The 12,054-nt window shown below is 51.3% G+C and overlaps 1 protein-coding gene across 14 annotated transcripts in view; it reads right to left on the bottom strand.

Annotated features, from left to right (window-relative positions):
• The window catches only part of LOC105464051 (proline rich coiled-coil 2B), a 133,393-nt gene that overhangs the window by 103,838 nt on the left and 17,501 nt on the right, over nucleotides 1-12,054 (bottom strand). For 8 of the 14 annotated variants that reach the window (XM_071078453.1, XM_071078467.1, XM_071078464.1 and 5 more), the window contains exon 1: nucleotides 2,952-3,102. The exons of 4 other annotated variants lie outside the window; for them this stretch is intronic. The gene's annotated coding sequence lies outside the window, so the exon portion shown is untranslated. Of the gene's footprint in view, nucleotides 1-2,362; nucleotides 2,378-2,951; nucleotides 3,110-12,054 lie in introns of those variants that run through there. 2 more of the 14 variants (XM_071078454.1, XM_071078457.1) reach the window with 2 other exon arrangements.

The following is a 12,054-nucleotide window of genomic DNA, read 5'->3' as shown; positions in this document are numbered from 1 at the left end:
CCTGGCCTAACTAACCAGCTAACAGTCTAGAGCCAGACTGGGCCTGAGTGAAGTCAGACAAAAAGGAAGGGCCAAGAGGCAGGAAGCAAGGAAAAATCAAAGGATGACAGGATCCTGCTAAAACATCTCAGTCCCACAGCTAGGAGGTCTGGAGGGGGTGCCACATTTTACCAAAAAACCAACAAGATGGTTGCAGGAATGCCAAAATGAACCAAAACAAATTCCCCACTAAAATACAGAACCACTGCAGAGCCAACAGTTAACATGCTTAGCCGAGAGGTAACCTGGGTCTCAGTACCTCACTTGTGGCCAACACTGGGTTCAGTCTGTCTCCTGCTTCTTCGCATTAGTCCTTCCATAGTCTCTAACAAACAGCAGACACCAAGATCTGGCTGAGTTCCCTAGCTGTACTAAGCCATTCTGGTGCTTCCAGGCAGATGGGTGATAGTCACCACAGCAAAACACTAGCCAGCCATAGAATTTGGGGTGGGGAGGTCACAGTTCCACCAACCAAGAGAAGAGGAAAAAATAAGCATTAAGAGAAAGGAGGCCGGGGGCTGTAGCTCAGGCCTGTAATCCCAGCACTTTGGGAGGCCAAGGCAGGCAGATCACCTGAGGTCAGATGTCTGAGACTAGCCTGGCCAACATGATGAAACCTCGCCTCTATTAAAAACACAAAGATTGGCCGGGTGTGGTGGCGCATGCCTGTAATCCCAGCTACTCCAGAGGCTGAGGCATGAGAATCACTTGAACCCAGGAGACGGAGGTTGAAGCGAGCTGAGATCACACCCCATCACACCCCTGCACTCCAGCCTGGGCGACAGAGTGAGACTGTCTCCAAAAAAAAGAAAGAAAAGAAAAAAGAAGGAAGGCAGGGAAGGAAGGGAAAGGAAGGGAAAGGGAGGGAGGGAGAGAGGAAGAGAGGAAGGAAGGAAGGAAGGAAGGAAGGAAGGAAGGAAGGAAGGAAGGAAGGAAGGAAGGAAGGAAGGAAGGAGAAAAACAGATAACAAAAACATACATTTCATCACCTTCCTATGGAGAGAAACAATTCACTGTGAATCTTATGTGACGCTCCCAAGACCCCTAATAGATACCCAAGGCAGGCATAATTATTCCCATTTTACAGATGCAAGATCTGAGGCTCAGAGACTTGCTTTGTAAAGGTAACCGATGAGGACCAGAATCCAGCTGCTCAGGCTCCAAGAGACACACTTGCCCAAACAAGTAGAAACTCACTCTCAAAGGATTATTTGCCAATCCCCAAGGAAAGCAGTTATCCTCAGAAGGCAGGATTCCTTGGGCGTCTGTTTTTCCTGAGCATCTCGTACTGTTCTAACCCTGCCTTAAACTGACCAACTACCACACACTCCGTGTCTATTAACCTTTAGAGAGCTCCAAATGCTACTCTAGAGGCTCAGCACTGTATAAGCAAGCGCCCACTAATGTTTGGGCCTCGAATTCCTTCTGTATTGTCCATGCCTTAAGCCAGCACCTGTGGCATCCATTGGCACAGTTTCTCTCTATGGGTGGCACCACAAGGGGCCCATGTCTGCCTAGGACTTGACAGCAGTTACACCAACAACGGTAGGAGGAACCACTAACTGTGTCAGGCCCTCTGCTAGGCCCTTCACCGTAGCCCAAACCTGCCAAGTGGAAGTGCACGCCCCGATTTATGCAGATAAAGCCTCAGACAGCCCCAGAGTGATAGGTTTAGGGAAGAAAGCAGCAGGATCTGTACCCCAATGCCTGGGCCTCCCCAGTCCCACCTTACACCACGGCGCTGTGCATAGACATGACTAAATGGCCGCAGCGAGATTCGGAGAAACCATGCTAAGACCGCATACGAATGGTTACAAAAGCCAAATTGGATGATACTGTACAAAGCCACATCAAATGCACACTAAACCTTAAAGAAAACAAAAAAATCTTAGGGAAAGTTTAACAGTCCTGTAAACCAAAGGCATTTAATTTCAAGATTTCTCCCAGGAAGCCATTTAGCAAATGACACACTGCCCAGCCCCCCTTCTCCCACTTCCTTCAAGCTCACCACTGAAAACACCTCCTATTCTTGCCTAAAGGTGGGCTCCGACCTCCCACGATATTTAGGAGGAGGAGAAAAGAAAAGGGAAAAAGAGGCAAAAAATCCACCTCTTAGTTTTAAGTAGGCAAATCCACTCTTCAGAGACCCACAGTTTCAACAGGGCTGAATTTCTCTCTTGGGGGTTGGGGGGAGGCAAAAGAGAAGAGAAAAAAAAAAAACCCATCTGGCAGGCCCCGAGTGGCGACATCCTGTTTATTATTAAACATTTTTAGCATAGAGCATTCAGCATTTCGAAAATAACCCTCTGGTTCCCGCACTCACACCAAGACTGGGCGGTCGCTCGCCTCCCTCCCCCGGCCGCCAACTTTAGCGCCGCCAGGGCCCGGCCCACCCCGCGCCAGGAACGGCCCCGCGAACACCGCCGACAGCCCCGGGCCCAAGGCCCGACCCCGCAGGATCCCGCCTCGGGCGCGTTGCTCCGTCAACTGGGCGGGGCGGGGAGCAGGGACGCCGGCCCCGGAACCCCGAGACCCGGCTGCGGGCCCGGGGACCCTCCGGCCTCTGCAGCCCGGCCCGGCCTCGGGGGCACGGGGCTGGCGGGCGAGCCCTGAGGGAGGCGTGCGGCCCCCGGACCCCGCCCGAGACTGAGGCCGCGCGGCGCCGCCACAACAATGGCGAGCGCGCCCGGGCCCGCCGCCCCCAGGCCCTGCGGCCTCCCAGCCCCGCAGCCCCGCGCCCGGCGGGAAGGAAGCGGCGGCGGCGGGGGCTGAGCCCTGCCGCGCTCGCGGACAAAGGTCGGGCAGGGCCTCAAGGCCCCCGGCGGCCGCCGCGGGAGACAAAGCCCGGCCGGGCCGTGCCGCCTCCATCTTAGCGCCGCCGCCCCCGCGCCCCGGCCCCGGCCCCGGCCCACCTGGTCTGGTTCCGCGGGCGCGGCCGGGCCGGGCGATGGCGGTCGGGCGGCGGTCGGGCGCGGGGGCGGCGGGATGGCGGCGGATTGCGAGGCGGCGGCGCGGGCTGCTCGCTCGCTCCCTCCCTCCTCCCGGGCTCGCTCGTCGCTGCGCGCTGGAGCCTCGGCGCCTGTCTCGCCGCTCGCTCCCTCTCGCGCTCGGCTCCCCGCCCCCCCGCCTGCCGCCGCCCCCGCCTCCTCGGCCTCCTCCTCCCGCCGCCGCCCGCAGCCTGGGCCCGCGCAGCGCCCCCTGTCGCGCCTCCCGGTAGCGGCGGCCTTGGGATCGGCCCGGGGGCGGAGCGGGGGCGGGGGCCCGGGGGGAGGGGCGGGGAGCGGCGGGAGGGGGCTGGGAACGGGGGAGACTCGGGGACGGCGGGAGGGGCGGGAGAGAGCGAGGCTGACCCAGGCAGAGCGGAGCTCCGGGAGGAGACCTGGAGGAGGGGCCAGGAGCCGAGAGAAGGGGCCTGGGGAAGGCCTGGGCCCGGCATGGGCCCGGCATGGGCCCGGGGGAAGAGCGCCCGGAAAGAGGGGAAAGGGATGGAGGGGGCAGTGACCGGGGAGCGAGTCCGGATCTCCGCCCCCTCCCCCATCAAAACTGCAGAGCCTCAGAACAAACTGAGCCCGGATTTTGTTAAAATATGTATACGGTATATGCACGGAAAGGAAGCAGAAATAATACTTTTTTCATTTCAAAAGCAAGGTTGTTGCACAATATGGGTACTTTGTCCCATTTTTACAAAATGAAAACTAATAAGCCCCTCCTCTTGAGTGTTGTGTGTTTGTGTGATTGCAAAACAAAAGGTCCGGGAGCCTGCACTCCCATGTTGGTTATCTCCGTGGTTTGAGGTTGGGAGAGCTGAGGAGGGTTCTTACTTTTTTAGACACCTAACCAATTATAAAAGCAATTTCAAAAAGCAAATTAAAAAAAAAATGCTGGGGTCTGGCACCCCAATCATCCCACCCGCTTCCAGGCACAGTTGCTAACACACTAAGCACCAGCTGCGGGCCATGCCCTATGCTAAAGCACGTGGTTTGTATCACTTAATCCTAACCCAGGGGCAGATATTGTTCTAATTCACAGGTGAGACAAAGGAGGCTCTGAGACAATGTGCCCAAAGCCACACAGCTGGACCCGGAAGGAAAATTAACCCACTTCAGCGTAACTCCAGAACTTTTTTTTTTTTTTTTTTTTTGATACAGAGTCTCTCTCTGTCCCCCAGGCTGGAGTGCAGTGGTGCAATCTCTGCTCAGTGCAACCTCCAACTCCTAGATTCAAGCGATTCTCCTGCCTCAGCCTCCCAAGTAGCTGGGATTACAAACACCTGCCACCACACCTGACTAATTTTTGTATTTTTAGTAGAGCTGGGGTTTCACCATGTTGGTCAAGTTGGTCTGGAACTCCTGGGCTAAAGTGATCCGCCTACCTTGGCCTCCCAAAGTGTTGGGATTATAGTGCAGGCCACTCTCTTTTAAATCATCAAATTTGCGTTATTCCCCTGCCAAGGTCTTCAATATTTTTCTATCTCTACAAAACAGGGAGGATGTAGTCCTAATTTTTATTTTCCATTTTGTACCTTGACCATCTTCAGGATGGCCATAGAATCGGCCCAGTGCTCAAAACCCAGCAACTAACAAAAATGATAGAAGGCAAATAAACAAATAAAAAATAAATTAAATAAATAAATTGAGCCTCAGGTTCTTCATCTGTAAGGCTGACACAGTGGTTCACACCTTTAATCCCACCACTTTGGTAGGTCGAGGTGGGCGGATCACGAGGTCAGGAGTTAGAGACCAGCCTGACCAACATGGTGAAACCCTCTCTCTACTAAAAATACAAAAATTAGCCGGGTATGGTGGCAGGCACCTGTAATCCCAGCTACTTGGGAGGCTGAGGCAGAATTGCCTGAACCTGGGTGGCGGAGGTTGCACTGAGCTGAGATCGCACCACTGCACTCCAGCCTGGGTGACAGAGTGAGACTCCATCTCAAAAAAAAAAAAAAAATATATATATATATATATATAGAAAGCAAATAAACAAAAAATAAGCTGAAGCCTCAGATTCTTCATCTGTAAGGCCAGGTGCGGTGGCTCACCCCTGTAATCCCAGCACTTTGGGAGGCTGAAGCAGATGGATCACCTGAGGTCAGGAGTTTGAGACCAACAGGGTGAAACCCCATCTCTACTAAAAATGCAAAAATTAGCCAGGTATGGTGGTGAGGGCCTGTAATCCCAGCTACTCGGGAGGCTGAGGCACGAGAATCGCTTGAACCCAGGAGGTGGAGGTTGCAGTGAGCCAAGAGCACACCACTTCACTCCAGCCTGGGCAACAGAGAGAGACTCTGTCTCAAAACAAAACAAAACAAAACAAAATGATAGGAGGAAGCTGAACAGTAACAGGGTGGTTTACTGAGCACTTACTATGTGACAGCCACTGTGCTAAATACTCCCTATAGAGTCACTCAGGTAATCCTCACGACATACCCACAAAACAGACATTACTAGTGTGCCTGTCCAACAGAGAGGAAAAGTAGACTTTGTGGAGGCAATACAAAGTCCCCCACCAAAGATGTCCAAGTCCTCATCCCTGAAACCTGTGAATATGGTACTTTCTATGGCAAAAGGGACTCTGTAGGATCTTGAGATGCAGAGATGAATCCTGGATTATTTGGTTGGGCAGGTGGAATCACAAGGATCCTCACAAGAGGAAGGAAGAAGGATCAGGGTCGGAGATGTGGTTGATGAATTAATCATTTTGACTGACAAAGGAATGATGCAGGACCTCATGACCGGAAATGCAGGCCGCCTCTAGAAGCTACAAAGGACAGGGAATGGATTCTCCTCTAAAGCCTCCAGAAGAAAATGAGCCCTGCCAACCACTGTGACCTCCAGAACTTTAAGATAACAAAGTTACATAAGCCACTAAATGTGTGGTAATGTAGCAACAGAAAACTAATGCAAACTTGGAGACTTGCTGAAGGCAACACAGCAGAGGTACGGGTTAAAAGGCAACCTAGGGCCGGGCACAGTGGCTCAAGCCTGTAATCCCAGCGCTTTGGGAGGCCGAGGTGGGCGGATCATGACGTCAGGCATTCGAGACCAGCCTGACCAACGTGGAGAAAGCCCGTCTCTACTAAAAATACAAAAATTAGCCAGGCGTGGTGGTATGTGCCTGTAATCCCAGCTACTCAAGAGGCTGAGGCAGGAGAACTGCTTGAACCCCAGGAGGTGGAGGTTGCAGTGAGCTGAAATTGCCCCCATTGCACTACAGCCTGGGTGACAGAGCGAGACTCCGTATCAAAAAAAAAAGCAAACTAGCAGTCTTGGGAGAGAAGAGACCTGGCTTCAAATCCAGCTCAGCCACCTCCTACCTCCCTGACCATCCTCATGGAGAGAATGACATGCAGTCATCCATCCCTGCAAATTCCCAGGAGAGCCCTGGGAATCAAAGTTCATCTGTTCATTCCCTGGGCACCTGCACTCTGGTGCTCACTGTGCCAGCCTCTGGGGCCATGCTGTTGAACTGGGCAGACAGGGGCCACTACAGTCAATAAAACAAACACAGGCTGGGCGCAGTGGCTCACACCTGTAATCCCAGCACTTTGGGAGGCCAAGGCGGGAGGACCACGAGGTCAGGAGATCGGGATCATCCTGGCCAACACAGTGAAAACCCGTCTCTACTAAAAATACAAAAATTAGCTGGGCATGGTGGCACGTGCCTGTAATCCCAGCTATTCAGGAGGCTGAGGCAGGAGAATCACTTGAACTCGGGAGTCGGAGTTTGCAGTGAGCCGAGATCGCCACTCCACTCCAGCTTGGTGACAGAACAAGACTCCGTCTCAAAACGAACACAAACTGATATTCCAAGGTTTTAGTTCTGGTTCTGCCTCCAACCAGTAGAGCTAGCCTTTTGGTGCCTAGGAGTTTCTACCTGTGAAAACTGGGTGGGGGCCGGGCACGGTGGCTCACACCTGTAATCCCAGCACTTTGGGAGGCCGAGGCAGGTGGATCACAAGGTCAGGAGATTGAGACCATCGTAGCTAACACAGTGAAAACCCGTCTCTACTAAAAATACAAAAAATTAGCCAAGTGAGGTGGCAGGCGCCTGTAGTCCCAGCTACTCAGGAGGCTGAGGCAGGAGAATGGTGTGAACCCGGAAGGCGGAGCTTGCAGTGAGCCGAGATCTCGCCACTGCACTCCAGCCTGGGTGACAGAGCAAGACTCCATTTCAAAAAAAAAAGAAAATTGGGTGGGGAGCACTGTAGTGTCTCTCCAGCTGGGATCCCCAAGCAGAGAAGAGAGCTTGGCACAAAGTAAGCACTCAATCTCCATGGTGGTTGAAAAGTGGATGCCTGGCCAACTGAGGCCAAAAACATGGCTCCTGACCAACCACACAAAACACATGGCTCACAAAACCAGCCAAATAAGCACATGCAGTAAAGCCTCTAAACCCCAGCTAGCCTGGAGGTGGGTGCCCAGCCTTCCTTCCACCACTGTCACCACTATGGTGACAAAGTATCCAGCAAAGTGTTAGAGGAAGAAAACGTACCTGGTGTTTCGAATACCTGCACTTAACAGTCGAGAAAATAGAGCATCAGAAAGTTCAATGATTTGCCCAGCCAGGTGCAGTGGCTCACGCATGTGATCCCAGCACTTTGGGAGGCCAAGGTGGACAGATCGCTTGAGCCCAGGAGTTCAAGACCAACCTAGACAACACAGTGAGACCCCGATCTCTAGAAAAAAAATTTAAAAATAAGCCCGACATGGTGGTGCACACCTGTGATCCCAGTTACTCGCGAAGCTGAGGCCAGAGGATCACTTGAGCCCAGGAGGCTGAGGCTGCAGTGAGCTGTGATCATGCCACCACACTCCAGCCTGGATGACAGAACGAGACCCTGTCTCAAAAAATAAAAAATTTAAAAAATTTTTTTAAAAACTTGCCCACAGTTACAAGTTCCAGTAAAACCAAGCCTCCTAGGCCATCCAATAACAACATAATGTGAGTCACATAGATCATTTAAAGCACTCTAATGGCCATATTAAAAAAGTAACAGGAGGTCGGGCATGGTGGCTCACGCCTGTAATCCCAGCACTTTGGGAAGCCAAGGCAGGTGCATCACCTGAGGTTGGGAGTTAGAGACCATCTTGACCAACATGGAGAAACCCCGTCTCTACTAAAAATACAAAAACTGAGCCAGGCTTGGTATCGCATGCCTGTAATCCCAGTTACTTGGGAGGCTGAGGCAGGAGAATCGCTTGATTCACCGGGGAGGCGGAGGTTGTGGTAAGCCGTGATCACAGTACTGCATTCCAGCCTGGGCAACAAGAGCGAAACTCTCTCTCAAAAAAAAAAAAAAAAAAAAAGTAAAAGGACCTGGGTGCAGTGGCTCACACCTATAATCCCAGCACTTTGGGAGGCCAAGGTGGGTGGATTACCTGAGCTCAGGAGTTCAAGACCAGCCTGGGCAACACGGTAAAACCTCATCTCTACTAAAATACAAAAAATTTGCCAGGGGTGGTAGCATGCACTTGTAGTCCCAGCTACTCGGAAGGGTGAGGCAGGAGAATTGCTTGAATCCAGGAGGGGGAGGTTGCAGTGAGCCAAGATCATGCCACTGCATTCCAACAACAGAGCAAGACTGTTGCTTCTGCCTAGCAACAGAGCAAGACTCCGTCTCAAAAAAAAAAAAAAAAGTAAAAGGAGGGGCCGGGTGCGGTAATCTCAGCACTTTGGAACTCCGAGGACAGTGGATCACGAGGTCAAGAGATCGAGACCATGCTGGCCAACATGGTGAAACCCTGTCTCTACTAAAAATACAAAAATTAGCTGAGCATAGTGGCATGTGCCTGTAGTCCCAGATACTCAGGAAGATGAGGCAGGAGAATCGCTTGAACCCAGGAGGCGGAAGTTGCAGTGAGCTAAGATCACGCCACTGCACTCCAGCCTGGTGACAGAGCAAGACTCCATCTCAAAAAAAAAGAAAAAAAGTGCCAGGCGTGGTGGCACACGCCTGTAATCCCAGCACTTTGGGAGGCTGAGGTGGGCGCATCACCTGAGGTCGTGAGTTTGAGACCAGCCTGACCAACATGGTGAAACCCCATCTCTACTAAATACAAAAAATTAGCTAGGTGTGGTGGTGCATGCCTGTAATCCCAGCTACTTGGGAGGCTGAGGCAGGAGAATTGCTCGAACCTGGGAGGCGGAGGTAGCAGTGAGCCAAGATTGTGCCATTGCACTCCAGCCTGGGCAACAAGAGGGAATCTCCATCTAAAAAAAAAAAAAAAAAAAAAAAGGTAAAAGGAGAGATGAATTGAATTGAATTGTAATAATGATTTTTTTTTTTTTTTAAGACAGCGTCTTGCTCAGTTGCCCAGGCTGGAGTACGGTGGAGCAATCTCGGCTCACTACAACCTCAGCTCACCGCCCACAACGGATTCAAACAATTCTCATGCCTCAGCCTCCTACATAGCATGTGCCACCGCACCCAGCTAACTTTTTGTATTCCAGGTAGAGATGGGGTTTCGCCATGTTGGCCAAGCTGGTCTTGAACTCCTGGCCTCAAGTGATCCACCCACCTGGGCCTCCCAAAGTGCTGGGAATTACAGGCATGGGCCACTGCACCTGGCCTAATAATGAATGTTATTTAGCCTACTATATCAAAAATATTACTGTTTCAACATGTAATTAATGTTTTAAAATTATAAATGAGATCATTGACATTCTTTGTGGTCACATGATGTCTTCAAGTCCAGCATGTATTTTACATTTTATAGCACATGTCACTTAGTGCTGGGCACGTTTCATGCTCTCGGTGGCGGCACGGGGACAGTGAGCTCTTTATCCTCTCCACTGTTCCTCATAGCCTTTGCCAAAGTTCGGGAGGTGGAGGAGATGACAGTACCGTGAGAGGCAGGATGACCGCATCTGTCTTATTTGATGCAAATCACCTCAGGGATTAAGTCTGGCACAACGGAGACATCACATCGGTCTAAGGCTCAGGAGGACAAGGACTTAGTCCATTTGGTTCTCTGATGATGGTTAATACTGAGTGTGTGAGTGTCAACTTGATTGGATTGAAGGATACAAAGTATTAATCCTGGGTGTGTCTGTGTGGGTGTTGCCAAAAGAGATGAACATTGGAGTCAGTGGGCTGGGGAAGGCAGACTCACCCTTATTCTGGTGGGCACAATCTAGTCAGCTGCCAGCGAATATAAAGCAGGCAGAAAACTGTGAAAGAGAGACCAGCCTAACTTCCCAGCCTACATCTTTCTCCCAAAGTTCTTCAGTGTTGGAACCCGGACTGGCTCTCCTTGCTTCTCAGTTTGCAGACAGCCAGCCTGTTGTGGAACCTTGTGATCGTGTAAATTAATACTTGAGGCCGGGCGCGGTGGCTCAAGCCTGTAATCCCAGCACTTTAGGAGGCCGAGGCGGGCGGATCACAAAGTCAGGAGATCGAGACCACAGTGAAACCCCGTCTCTACTAAAAATACAAAAAATTAGCCGGGCGCAGTGGCGGGCGCCTGTAGTCCTAGCTACTCAGGAGGCTGAGGCAGGAGAATGGCGTGAACCCAGGAGGCGGAGCTTGCAGTGAGCCGAGATCGCGCCACTGCACTCCAGCCTGGGCAACAGCGTGAGACTCCGTCTCAAAAAAAAAAAAAAAAAAAAAAAAAATTAATACTTGATAAACTCCTATGTGTGTGTATATATATATGATTTACATATATGATTATGTATATCCTACTAGTTCTGTCCCTCTAAGAGAACCCTAATACACCTGTGCTATCCTTAGCACCAAACGTGGTGCCTGGTAAACAGTGAGTGCTCAATGAATTTGGTTGGTTTGTTGAATGGCAGAATGGGTGTCTGGCCCTTGACCTCATTGGCCACAACAGAAGGGACCCTGGGACTCACTAAGAATCATAGGGTTACCCGTTTCTATCATCTGACGAGAGAGGACATAAACGTATGAAAAGCCTGGAAGGACGTGGGTGTTCTGGGAAGACAGATGAGGAAGTGTTAAGGGGGAAAGTCGAGTCAAAGGCTCCATTCATCAGGCAGATCTGGAAGTGGGATGACACTGTCTGGGGACAGTGGGAGCTGCTGCATCCCTGGTTGTTAAAAAGCCACAGGCATAGGTCAGGCACAGCGGGTCACACTATAATCACGGGACTCTGGGAGGCCAAAGCAGGAGGACTGCTTGAACCCAGGAGTTCAAGACCAGCATAGGCAACAGTGAGACACCCCATCTCTACAAAAAAATTAACAAAGTAGCCGAGAATGTTGGCGCACACTTGTAGTCCCAGTTACTCTGGAGGCTGAGGTGGGAGGATTGCTTGAGCCCGGGACGTCAAGGGTGCAGTGAGATGTGTTCATGTAACTACACGCCAGCCTGGGCAACAGAGCAAGACCCTATCTCTTAAAAAAAAAAAAAAAAGCCACAGATCCTGTACTCGCCTCACAAAGCTCAACGGTTAGGCTACATCCCAACCACATCCCAAATTCAGGAAATCTTTTCTCTCTGCATTTCTCTCTGAGATTACAACAATAAGAATGATGGGCTGGCCGCGGTGGCTCATGCCTGTAATCCCAGCACTTTGGGAGGCCGAGGCGGGTGGATCACGAGGTCAGGAGATTAAGACCATCCTGGCTAACATGTCGAAACCCCATCTCTACTAAAAATACAAAAAATTAGCCGGGCGTGGTGGCAGGCGCCTGTAGTCCCAGCTATTCAAGAGGCTGAGGCAGGAGAATGGCGTGAATCCGGGAGGCGGAGCTTGCAGTGAGCTGAGATCGCGCCACTGCACTCCAGCCTGGGCGACAAGGCAAGACTCTGTCTCAAAAAAAAAAAAAAAAAAAAAAAAAAGAATGATGATTGCTGTTGTTTAAAGCATCTTTTCTGGGCCAGGCATGCTGCTAAGGTAACTTAATTAACACTTGCAAGACTGTTATTATTTCTCCCACTTTATGGATAAGGAAATTTAGGTCAGAAGTTAAGGGACTTACATAGGTAAGTAAGGTTTTTTTTTTTTTTGAGGCGGAGTTTTTCGCTCTTGTTTTCCAGGCTGGAGT

The sequence above is a fragment of the Macaca nemestrina genome, chromosome 14, assembly GCF_043159975.1.
Source record: "Macaca nemestrina isolate mMacNem1 chromosome 14, mMacNem.hap1, whole genome shotgun sequence".
NCBI classification, from domain to species: Eukaryota; Metazoa; Chordata; class Mammalia; order Primates; family Cercopithecidae; genus Macaca; species Macaca nemestrina.
The sequence above is the reverse complement of the archived record's forward strand: the minus strand, read 5'-3'. Positions and strand labels throughout refer to the sequence as shown.